The sequence below is a fragment of the Vombatus ursinus genome, unplaced genomic scaffold, assembly GCF_900497805.2.
Source record: "Vombatus ursinus unplaced genomic scaffold, bare-nosed wombat genome assembly UNPS02014772.1, whole genome shotgun sequence".
Lineage (NCBI taxonomy): Eukaryota > Metazoa > Chordata > Mammalia > Diprotodontia > Vombatidae > Vombatus > Vombatus ursinus.
In genome coordinates, this window is record NW_020954550.1 from 20216822 (window position 1) to 20227305 (window position 10484).

At 35.4% G+C, this 10484-nt stretch overlaps 1 long non-coding RNA gene across 2 annotated transcripts in view; it reads left to right on the forward strand.

Annotated features, from left to right (window-relative positions):
* The window catches only part of LOC114044229, an 11035-nt gene extending 2260 nt beyond the window's left edge, over positions 1-8775 (forward strand). Inside the window, exons 1-3 of one of the 2 annotated variants that reach the window (XR_003569192.1) lie at positions 6674-6710; positions 8347-8384; positions 8623-8775. This is a non-coding gene — a long non-coding RNA (uncharacterized LOC114044229). Of the gene's footprint in view, positions 1-6673; positions 6711-8346; positions 8385-8622 lie in introns of those variants that run through there. The other variant, XR_003569193.1, reaches the window with a different exon arrangement.
* Positions 8776-10484: the final 1709 nt, after the last annotated feature.

Genomic DNA, 10484 nt, shown 5'->3' on the forward strand with positions numbered 1-10484 from the left:
AAAGAAAGAAAGAAAGAAAGAAAGAAAGAAAGAAAGAAAGAAAGAAAGAAAGAAAGAAAGAAAGAGAAAGAGAAAGAAAGAGAAAGAAAGGAAGGAAGGAAGGAAGAAAGAAAGAGAAAAATGCTTGCCTGAAAAGGGTGTTCCCATCTGCCATATGTTAAATTCATCTTACTCTTTTGAAAAGGGAGTTTCGTTTCAATTAAACTATATGGAATTGTTACAGTAGTTACCCAGACCTTAAAATGTGTAAGACTGAAGCTACTATTTTAATCCTATTGTGCTCTCCCTTACATTACTAGAAGGGCATATATCAAATTTCCAGTTACTGTACTGCAGTAGCTACCTCAAGTTGGTTTTTAATGTAGTGGGAAAGGCACAATTCTTTTCAGTTGCTTCTGTCAGGGGAATGAGGTGAGGTAAGAAAAAATTGAAACATAATTACCATTTTCACTATCTTTCTTTTTGTTCATTTTTATGCACATTAGGATACCAGCCTTGCTGTTATTTCATTTCCCACTGTGGCAATTTCTATAACCCTCATGCCTATGCTTTCCAGATCAGTACTTCCAGGAAGTCCTTCTGGGAATCACTTCAATCACACTTAATTTTATACTTTCATTTGTATATCTAATTTAGTACAGGTGCATTTTCTTGATATGTACATGTATTAATGCCTTTGGAATGGGAAGGTTTTGTAATGCACTGGTAGATTATTTCTTAGTTCATATAGATGGAATATTTTCCTTTTAATCTGAGGTTACTGGTAGTTGTTTTAAACACTTATAAAATGTTCAGATGTTAAAATGCCCTTTAAAAAATTAATCATTTATCTCAATCTCAATCTCAATATAAAGACTCTCACAAGATACAGTGTTTTCTTGGAGTGACTTTTTTTGTTTGTTTGTTTTTTATTTTTTATTTTTTTTTAATTCTACCAATAGGGCTGCCAAGTACGAAATACAATACTGTCCTTGGGAATGGAGTGTGTGATGGGAGGGAAAGAAAGAAAAGTCAATCTATATTCTGCTTTAGCTATCAGCCATTTACTGTTTCGTGAAAAAAAAAATAACACTTTTAGTTGGCATAGGATGGAGAGAAATCTGGAGCAAGAGATAATCAATAAGCAATTATTAAGCATCTGCTGTGTGCCAGGCAGTGTTTTAGTTATTGGGGATATAAAGACCAAAAAAAAAACCAAAACAACCTAGTAGCAATCCTCAAGGAGTTTATATTTTATATGAGAAAATAACAAATTTTATACATATTATATATATATATATATACATACATCTATACATATAGTGTATGTGTTTATATATACATATTAAATACAGAATACATATGATAAAAATTTGAGGAAATTTGTGGAAAGTAGCACATGTTGAGGAGTTCAAGAAAGGCCTCATATAGGAGTTAGTGCTTGACCTACCTTTGGAGGAAGCTGAGGATTAAGATGCTGACGTGAGGAAGGAGTGCATTGCAGGCATGGGCAATAGCCTGTGCAAAAGCAGAGGGATGAGAGATGGAATGTCATGAAGGAAGAGCAGCAGGTAAGCTTCTTTGGCGAATATGTAAAGGGGAGAAATGTGTATTAAGTCTGGAAAGAAAAACTAGAGCCGAATGGCTTTAAATATTTAACAGAGTAATTAAATGCTTTTTTTCCCTCAAGCATTAAAGCCTCCAATATAAAGAGAAATTATTCTTACAGAATGGTTTTCCATTTTGGCTTTCCCAGCTTCCTTTCCCAACTAAAATCTCATCTTTTACAGGAAGTCTTTCCCAACTTCTCTTAATTTTATAATCTTCTTTCTGTTAATTATTTCCTATTCCTCCTGAATAGTGTGTGTATGTGGTTTTCTCCATTAGATTGTGAACTCCTTGAGGGCAGAGATTGTCTTTTGTCTCTTTTTGTATCCCCAGAGTTTAGCACAGTGCCTGGCACATAGAAGGTGCTTAATAATGGACAGGTATGAAAATCATTAAGTTATTTTCTTTTTTTATACACACATTTGGGACATGGGAAGAAGGGGGGATGAGGAAATTAGGCTTACTTATGTTGGCAGCATGGCATTGTTCAGGGGTTCTTAACTTCCCCTCTCCCTCTCCATGGAGCCCTTTGGGCACCTAAATTGTTGAGTGGAGAGAGTATTGAGCCAGGAAGACCTCAGTCCAAGTACAGCTTCAAACACTTAATAGTTGTATGACCCGGGGCAAGTCACTTAATCTCTGTTTGCCTCAGTCCCTTCAACTGTAAAATGGGAATAATAATAGCACCCCGTGTTGTTTTGAGGATCAGTTTGCCTGGGACATATGTTTTCTTCCCCTTTGTCAGTCTGGTGAAGCTTATGGACCCCTTCTCAAAATGATTTTTTTTTAAATTCACAGACATAAAATAAAATCTATAGGAGTACAAAAGAAACCAAATGTATTAAAATACGGTTGTCAACGTATTTTTTTTTAAAACCCCATTTCACAGACCCCAGGTTAAAAACCTCTGGATAGTGGATAAAAGTCAATCTTGGAGTCAGAACTTGATTTCAAGTCCCATCTCTGATTCATGCTGAGTGTGTTACTCTGGACAAATCACTTAACCCCTCAGTGTCCCAGGCAACTAAGACTATAAATTGTAGGACTGTTGCTTATCTCCAATGGCAGAGGGAATTTCCTTACCAAGAAGTTCCCCCAAAAAAATGAAACCAGGGGTTTAGACCAAAATAATTTTTGGCATCATATGTTGGGGTATCAAAGCATATGTAGAAAGAGTGCTGGACTTTTGGGTCAAGAGGGGCCTGGGTTTGATTTCTACCTCTGGCACTTGCTGCACTGTGGAACCATGGTCAAGGCATTTAGCCGCTGAGCTTCCAATTCCTCTTCTTGAAAATGGGGATAGAAATGATATCTGTAATACCTACCTCACAGGGTTTCTGTGAGGATCCAAATGACATACTGCATGTTATTGTCACTTTGATAACCTTAAAGTAGAATACCAAATGGTAATTACCATTATTATAAAATACTTCAGGATAGAAGACATGACATTAGGTTTCAAGTCTACTCAGATCTGATTTATTTTTAAATAAAATTCAATTTACTTTAGGACAAACATGGAACTTTATCTTGTACTAACCCTTTTTTAAAAAAATGTAATTTAGTGTGATTTTTAAAAAATTAGGTGCATCTAACTGAATTTGAGCATTCACTTGGCTTCTCTGATCCTGTTTCATCATCTCCCCCAACTAAAAAGTGTTTTTCCCCCCTCTTCAAATTTTCCTAGCACATAGTAGATATTTAATAAATATTTGTTGAATAAGTTAATTATTTTAGTTAATTCATAATATTAAGAGATTGTAAAATCCTAAGATTCTATGCGTGTTTTTCCTGTGTGTGAATTAGAATTTTTTAGGCTGATACTATTTTAAATCAGTTGTCCCCCTGAGTAAATGACATGTGAAGTACCCAAATGCACATATATACTTTTTTAAATAAAAAAGCTACACATTGGGGAAACAGATAAAAAAATAATCTAAAATAATTACAGATTAGATGGCAGCTTTACATAGAGAGAAGAAATGGCATTATAAGCATTAAATGAAATCAAAATTAGTAAAGAAACATAGAATACTACACTATGGTTTCAATATATATTATATTATATTATTTTCTAAAGAGAGTAACCAAATTGATTAAGATTCCTTGGGATTTGCCTATTTTATAGTTAAAATGCAAAATTATTCTGGCATTTTCTATTTGGGAATTGTACTTTGTATCATAGGCATGTAACATAGGCATGAAAATTCAACTTTAAATTGCCATGAATTTTAGGATTAACTAAACAAAAGTTCTCTCAAAGAAATGAAAGGTAATAGTTTAAGATAAATACCTTGATCCTCAACCAATCATTTTATATACTTAAAGCCTCCTATAATGCTAGAACTGATAATTTATAGCAGAAACAAAATCACAAAAAAAAAAAGAAACAAAATCACAATAGAACAATCATAGATCAAGAAACCAAAAAAAGGGCTTTGGGATTATGCCTTAAAAATCAGTAGTTTTGAATATATGGTTGCACCCCTGATGTATACCAGTTTCTTACCAGAAGATATATATATATAGACATTTTCCTTAAAACTCTAATTTTAGAAGAAATTTCTATAGATTGATTTTTTTAAAGTATTTTTATGAAAGTGTGTTAATATCAACTATTTTGACTTGGGCAATTAGTATTAGTAAAGCGGTAAAAAATTTCAAATAAAATATTTTAATACATAATAAAATATTTGAGCTATCTTCCCACACACCACCACTTTAAGTAGGAATTGATAATTCATTCCTACATAAATGCCAGAATGCCAAGCTCTCTTTAGGTTGGCATGTTAGTTAACTATGAAATTATGGCCACATAAAACTTTGACATTCTACTATGCTTGTTTCATCTGAATTCTAGTGGTAACCCAATATTGGCTAGGAAATAGAAGAAATTTTCAATCTTAAATTGATATGATATTCAGGATCATGATCTTCTTATTCACAGAGGAAGTTATATTCATGAATGATGAAGATTAATTCACGTTAGAAGATTTCTTACTTGTATACAAAGCAACTGGGTCCTACCTTACACATAGACCCTCAAAAAAGCTACCTCAAATTTGAAACATTTTACTTGTCAACACACATTCAAACCTATAGCTAGTAAGCCCCTACTAATTTATTTACTTTTTTAAACAGCTAGCAAAACACATTAGTTTAAGACAAAAGACTAATCAAACAGTATGACAAATTAAGTGTCAAGAAATATCCCCTCATGGATGCATAGGGTACATTCTACCATAAGTTCCCACTCTACCCATTTAATAAGGTATGCAAACAGAAAGCACACATGAATAAGAAACATGCATAGAGGGAACATGTGGTCAAGAAATATATCTGAAACAGCACACACCAAGAACCGCAGTGACCAAGGCATGACTCATACCTTCAGAGCTTCTAATATTATCTGATAATGTCGAAATATTCTCTGCAGAAATCTTCAAATTATGTAAAACACAACTATTAAAAACAAGAAGCTGCTGACATCTATGAGCAGGACAGGAGGAACCCCATTACAGTGTCATGGCTCTGATTTTTGTAGAGTGCTTTCTATTCTGGGCATCTTTGGTGATATTACAATCACTGAGATGCCTTCTATTTGGCCTTTAGTTCTGTAGCGCTGTCTGCTGCTTTCTGCTTACCCCTCTGAAGTGCTGTAGCTAGAAAGCCTCTCCCTGACCAGGACAGGCTTAAAGCTCTTTGTGTGCTAGGAGCAACCTCGTCCATTCAGTGGATCCAACAAAAGCCAGAAGAATGCCCTAAACTAAAATTCTCTGTTCTTTTGAATGCCTGATTGGGGGCTGATTGGAAATACTTGGAACCCCCCAAAAATTATTTGACTTGGAATTACAAAAAATTACTTTTAAATTTCATTATATCCTCAGATGAACCTGAGGCTCCCAAACATACTTTGGAAACTCTACTTTTCTCCCCTAACGCCCCGCACCTCACAAGAGCTGTGTGAGATGCTGGAATTACAGGGTTGACTCTTCACTCTAAGAAGCTCCTCATTTGGTATGTAGATAATGTTAGGGGTGAACACAAAGGCTAGGTGAAACCAGCAGGATTTACATTCCAACCTTTATTATGTACATCTATTAGCAACAAAATCACTAGTTTTGTATGTCTCTGTGTGTGTGTGTGCTGTATTCTTGCTGCTATACCATTTCTGGTCTCTGTACACATAGGATAACAAAGTAAACAGCGTAATTCTCAGTACTCAGTACATTTTTCTAAAGAACAAAGAAAGAGTGCAACATATTTATAAAAAAAGATTAATTGCAACTTTTGGAGATAGTTAAATTCAGATCTGTTCCTTTAAAAAAAAAAGAAAAAAATGTCACTGCCTTCAATTTCTGACTAAATGCAACAGAGAAGTAATTTCTGTGAAATTAAGTAAATCCTGTGAAAGTATAATTTTGAAAACTACTACAAAATGCAGGAGATTGTTGCAAACCACTGCCTTTAAACATACTTACTGACTACTAAAAAAGCAACAGTCAGTTTCAATAGTTTAGTGGCAGAGTGTCCTGAGCCAAGTTGACAATATATGATAACTTAGGAAGATTTAGACTGAATTATTCACACACGCACCCCCCCTTTTACTTTTCTGTGCGGCAAAGCAGATAAATACTTTGTTACTATAAAAGTGGCACAGGCTGATGAGAGGAAATACTCGGTACAAGTGTTTGTGCTGCCGCTAATTAGAAGAAAATGATGTTAGTCAGTGTAGAAATGCTCCAAATGATAGAAAAACATACCAAGGCTATTGTGTTACATAGAATTGCAAATAAAGTTGTTAATATACAAAGGATTTTGGTATGTAACATTGTAAAGTGACTTACAGCTATTTTGGTTCTTAGAGTAATGGAACACGTGTGAATGTTGTTCAGTCACGTCCAACTCTTTGTGACCCCACTGAAGGTTTTCTTGGCAAAGATGCTGGAATGGTTTGCCATTTCCTTCTCTAGCTCATTTTACAGATGAAGTAACTGAGGTAAACAAGTGACTTTGCTTAGGGTCTCACAGCTACTATGTGTCTGTGGCTGGATTTGAACTTAGGTCTTCCTGACTCCAGGCCCAGCCTCCATCCACTGCACCAGCTAGCTGCCCCAACACAGGTGAGTACTGTTATACATTTCATTATTACATATGAAGGAACCAGTTGTGTCAATTGGTAAAGGTACAGTTTAATGTCTAGTACACTGGATATGGAACTTGTAATAAGTTTTTTTTTAATCTTACCTGAATCAATCAGATACTTTTAGATTTACTGCTTGTTGTCTGACTTTGTGTGACCCCATTTTAGGGTTTTCCTGGGAAAGATACTAGAGTGGTTTGCCATTTCCTTCTCCAGCTGATTTTACAGATGAGGAACTGAGGCAAACAGGGTTAAGTGACTTGCCCAGGGTCACATGGCTAGTATGTTTCTGAGGTCGAATTTGAGCTTAGGTCTTACTGACTCCAGGCCCATCCCTCAATCCATTGAGCTAACTCACTGCCCTTTGGATTTACTACTTTGCAAAATTCCCCCACGATCCTCCAATTCCCACACTTCATAGAGGGAATTCAGAATCTCCTCTACATTCTGACCTTTATGCCCACTGCCTCCTTCCCAATGGTGGTGGACCAATCCTGTGAAGTAAATACCCCAGTGCATCCTAAGGAATCTAGGACCTTGCAATTTGACTCATAGCTACACCCTTAGGACCTCAGAGCTCTCCCATCCTCCCAGAATATAACTCTGCTAAATGAATATTTTCCCTAGTTAGAGAGAAAAAAGAGGACAGGGATTGGGTTGTTTTTCTATTTGTATCCCCAGTGCTTAGCACAGTGCTTGGCATATAGTAAGTACTTAAATGAATGCTTTTTATTCACTAGGATATTAGTAAATTCAAGAAAGTCAGGAAGAAAATCTACTTTTATATTTAGGATTTGTTTGTTTCCTTGTTTTCAACCATTAAGGACTATAGGAATGAAACTTGTGTAATGGAAAAAGTAAATAAATAAATAAAAAGCATTTATAATACAAATGCCTAAGTTTATGTTTGTGGCAAATGTGACTAGTTTAAATCCCACTCTTATAAAACAATATTCCTTCCCCCCCCCCATTCTCTCCCTAAACAAGAAGGTGCATTGAACAGGAAAGGAGGTGTTTTACTTATGACATTTCTTAGATTTTGCATGAGACAGAAGACCTAGGAGGCTTATAGCTTTCCCTTCCCCAGCTTCAGTCCTGCTACTTATGGGCCTAATGCCTTTCACTTATATTTCAGGCATATGTGCAGCTCTGTTTTTCTATTCATGATACAGTCACTAATCATCATATGGTCTGGCTAAAGAGAAGGGGCACCCCAGTCGTCGCCCTTCATGTCTAGTCTGTCACATAATGGAGCTGTCAGTCATGCCAGTGATGGAACATCTGTTCAGAATCACAACTTCCCTTTTCTCCTTACTTGAAGCTCCCTTCCTTCTCCTTTTTTTCACTAACTTATCCTGTGGGAAATATTTAGGGATCTATGTCTAATTTCTAAATCAATGGGAACTGGAATTACAATAGTCAGTAAAGTACAGTAGAAAGAGCATGGGACTTGTAGTGAGAAGATTTGGACTCCAATCCTGGCAAGTCACTTCTCACAGAACTTCTATTGCTTTATTTATAAAATGAGCAGAATGAATTAGATGATTTTTATAAGTCTCTTCCAACCTTAAGTCTTTAGTTCTATAATAATGACTCCATTCTATCTGACATTTTAGGCTTTGCAGAATGCCTTATTCAGAACAACCAAATACAGGTAGGTACTGTAAGCATTATTATTCCTTTTTTTCTTGGTCTTATTAATAAGTTTATATGTGAACCAATCAGTCAATTCAAACAGGATAAAAAATGACTAGGAGCACATAAGTAGATATTGATATATTTTCACTAAAGCTGAAAGTATACATTTTCCTAAAGGGTATGTGATATGTTCAAATATTGATGAACTTTTCAGTTTCAATTATTTCTTTTTTTTTCTTTTCCCTATTTTACAGAGAATCACACATCCAAGTTCAGTTCACACTAAGTTTAAGATTTCAAAGTTCAGCTTCTTTTTTCATATGATTACAAGGATGTGAGAAACAAAGAGCTTGGCTTGAGGTCTACCTCCAACTGAAAGTCTATTTTGACATCCGTCTCCCCCTCCCATTATGAGTATCCTTTGCCTGGAAATTACTTTGTATATATTGCTTATTTTCTATTGTGTTTGTATCTGTGTGTGTGTACATGTTACCACTTCTTCCCCAAAAGAGTGTAAGCTCCTTGATGACAAAAACTGTTCCATTTTTGCCTTTGTGCCTAATACAATACCTGCCACCTAGCAGTTGGTTTGATACATTCTTGTTGAATGAATAAATGAAATCAAAAGGACCGGCACTTTTTAGAATAAAAAAAAAATCACCCTTCCCTGCCCAATATTTATTACTCAAAAGCAGCGAGACGAGTGCTAATCATAATTTACCACACACACACACACACACAAATAAATTTTGGATTAATTCCAATAAAAGAAGTTCCAACCCTAAAGGAAAAAAATTCCCAGAAAGTTTGAAAGCCTTAAAAAGAGTGTTTACATGAGTCCTTGCTCCACATCCTTGAAGATCAGCTCTGTTGATTGGTATCCTGTCAGTGCTGTTCTACCTTTGGATCTCAATAGTGTGAGGTCCAGTGGAGATGACTGACACCTCAAAATTGCTGAACAGAATGTTGAAACAAAAAGTATTTGCTAGACATCATTAATAATTACAGGCCAAAAACTTATTATTCCTTAACTCCTCACTTTGGAAAAAATAAATCATCCGCGGTCATTTCCAGTTGTCCTGATCTATATCTTGCCTCTGGACCCAGATGGCTCCAGAGGAGAAAGTGAGGCTGGTGACTTTGTGCAGCCCTCCCTCACTTAAATCCAATTCATTTGCAAGTCAAGACATCGCCTTCCTGATGTCATGGCTTTCCTGATGTCATGATCCTCTTTAAGAATGAAGGACAAACAACAACTTTGGAAAGATCTATTGGTAAAAGGGAGTTTCTTATTATATAATAATTCACTTCTTATTAAACTTTAGTCCTTGAAATTTAGTTGTCAACATTCAAAAAAAGAGGAAGCGTTAGACCTGGTTCAATTTGGCATCTGAAATATAATTAGTACCTGTCATGTTTAAGCCAAAAGAAAAATGAAGAAATAGACTACATCAGACAAACACATTGTTTTCTTTCTCTTTAACACTTTTGTTTCCCCTCTCAGTCATTTATAAATTTCCATTTGTAAATTTACTTTCATTTCCTTATAAAATTAAGTTGTCATGTTCTTTCACTCTTCTTTCACCTGCTTTGATAAAAAATAAACAACAACAATGACAACAACAACAACAAAAAAACAAACAAACCATGTCCTTTGGAATGGCTGAATCAATAATTTCCTTGTGATTGCCAACACAAGTAATTCTTGATTTTTTTTCAATTTTCCATAGGCATATGTTCTACTAAATGGTACATATCTCAAGTTGGGCAGGGCAGAAAATCAGAAAAGGAGAGGGGGGTACTTAAGTGTATGGCAGGTAACTATCCAGGAGTTAATTTCAGGGAGTCCATGAACTTGGATGGGAGGGAGGAAGGAAATTACATCTTTATTTCACTATAATCAGTTTCCTTTTTAATCTTATGTATACATTTAAAAATATTCTGAAAAGAGCTCCATAGATTTTACCAGATTGCAAGGCTCACTGACATACAAAAAAGTTAAGAAACCATAATCTAGTACTAAGACAAAAAAAAAAGTTAGTCATTGTCAGTAACTGCATTTGCAAACAATCCCCAGGACTAACATCCAGGAAAGTATTTTGCTCATCCTCTTCTC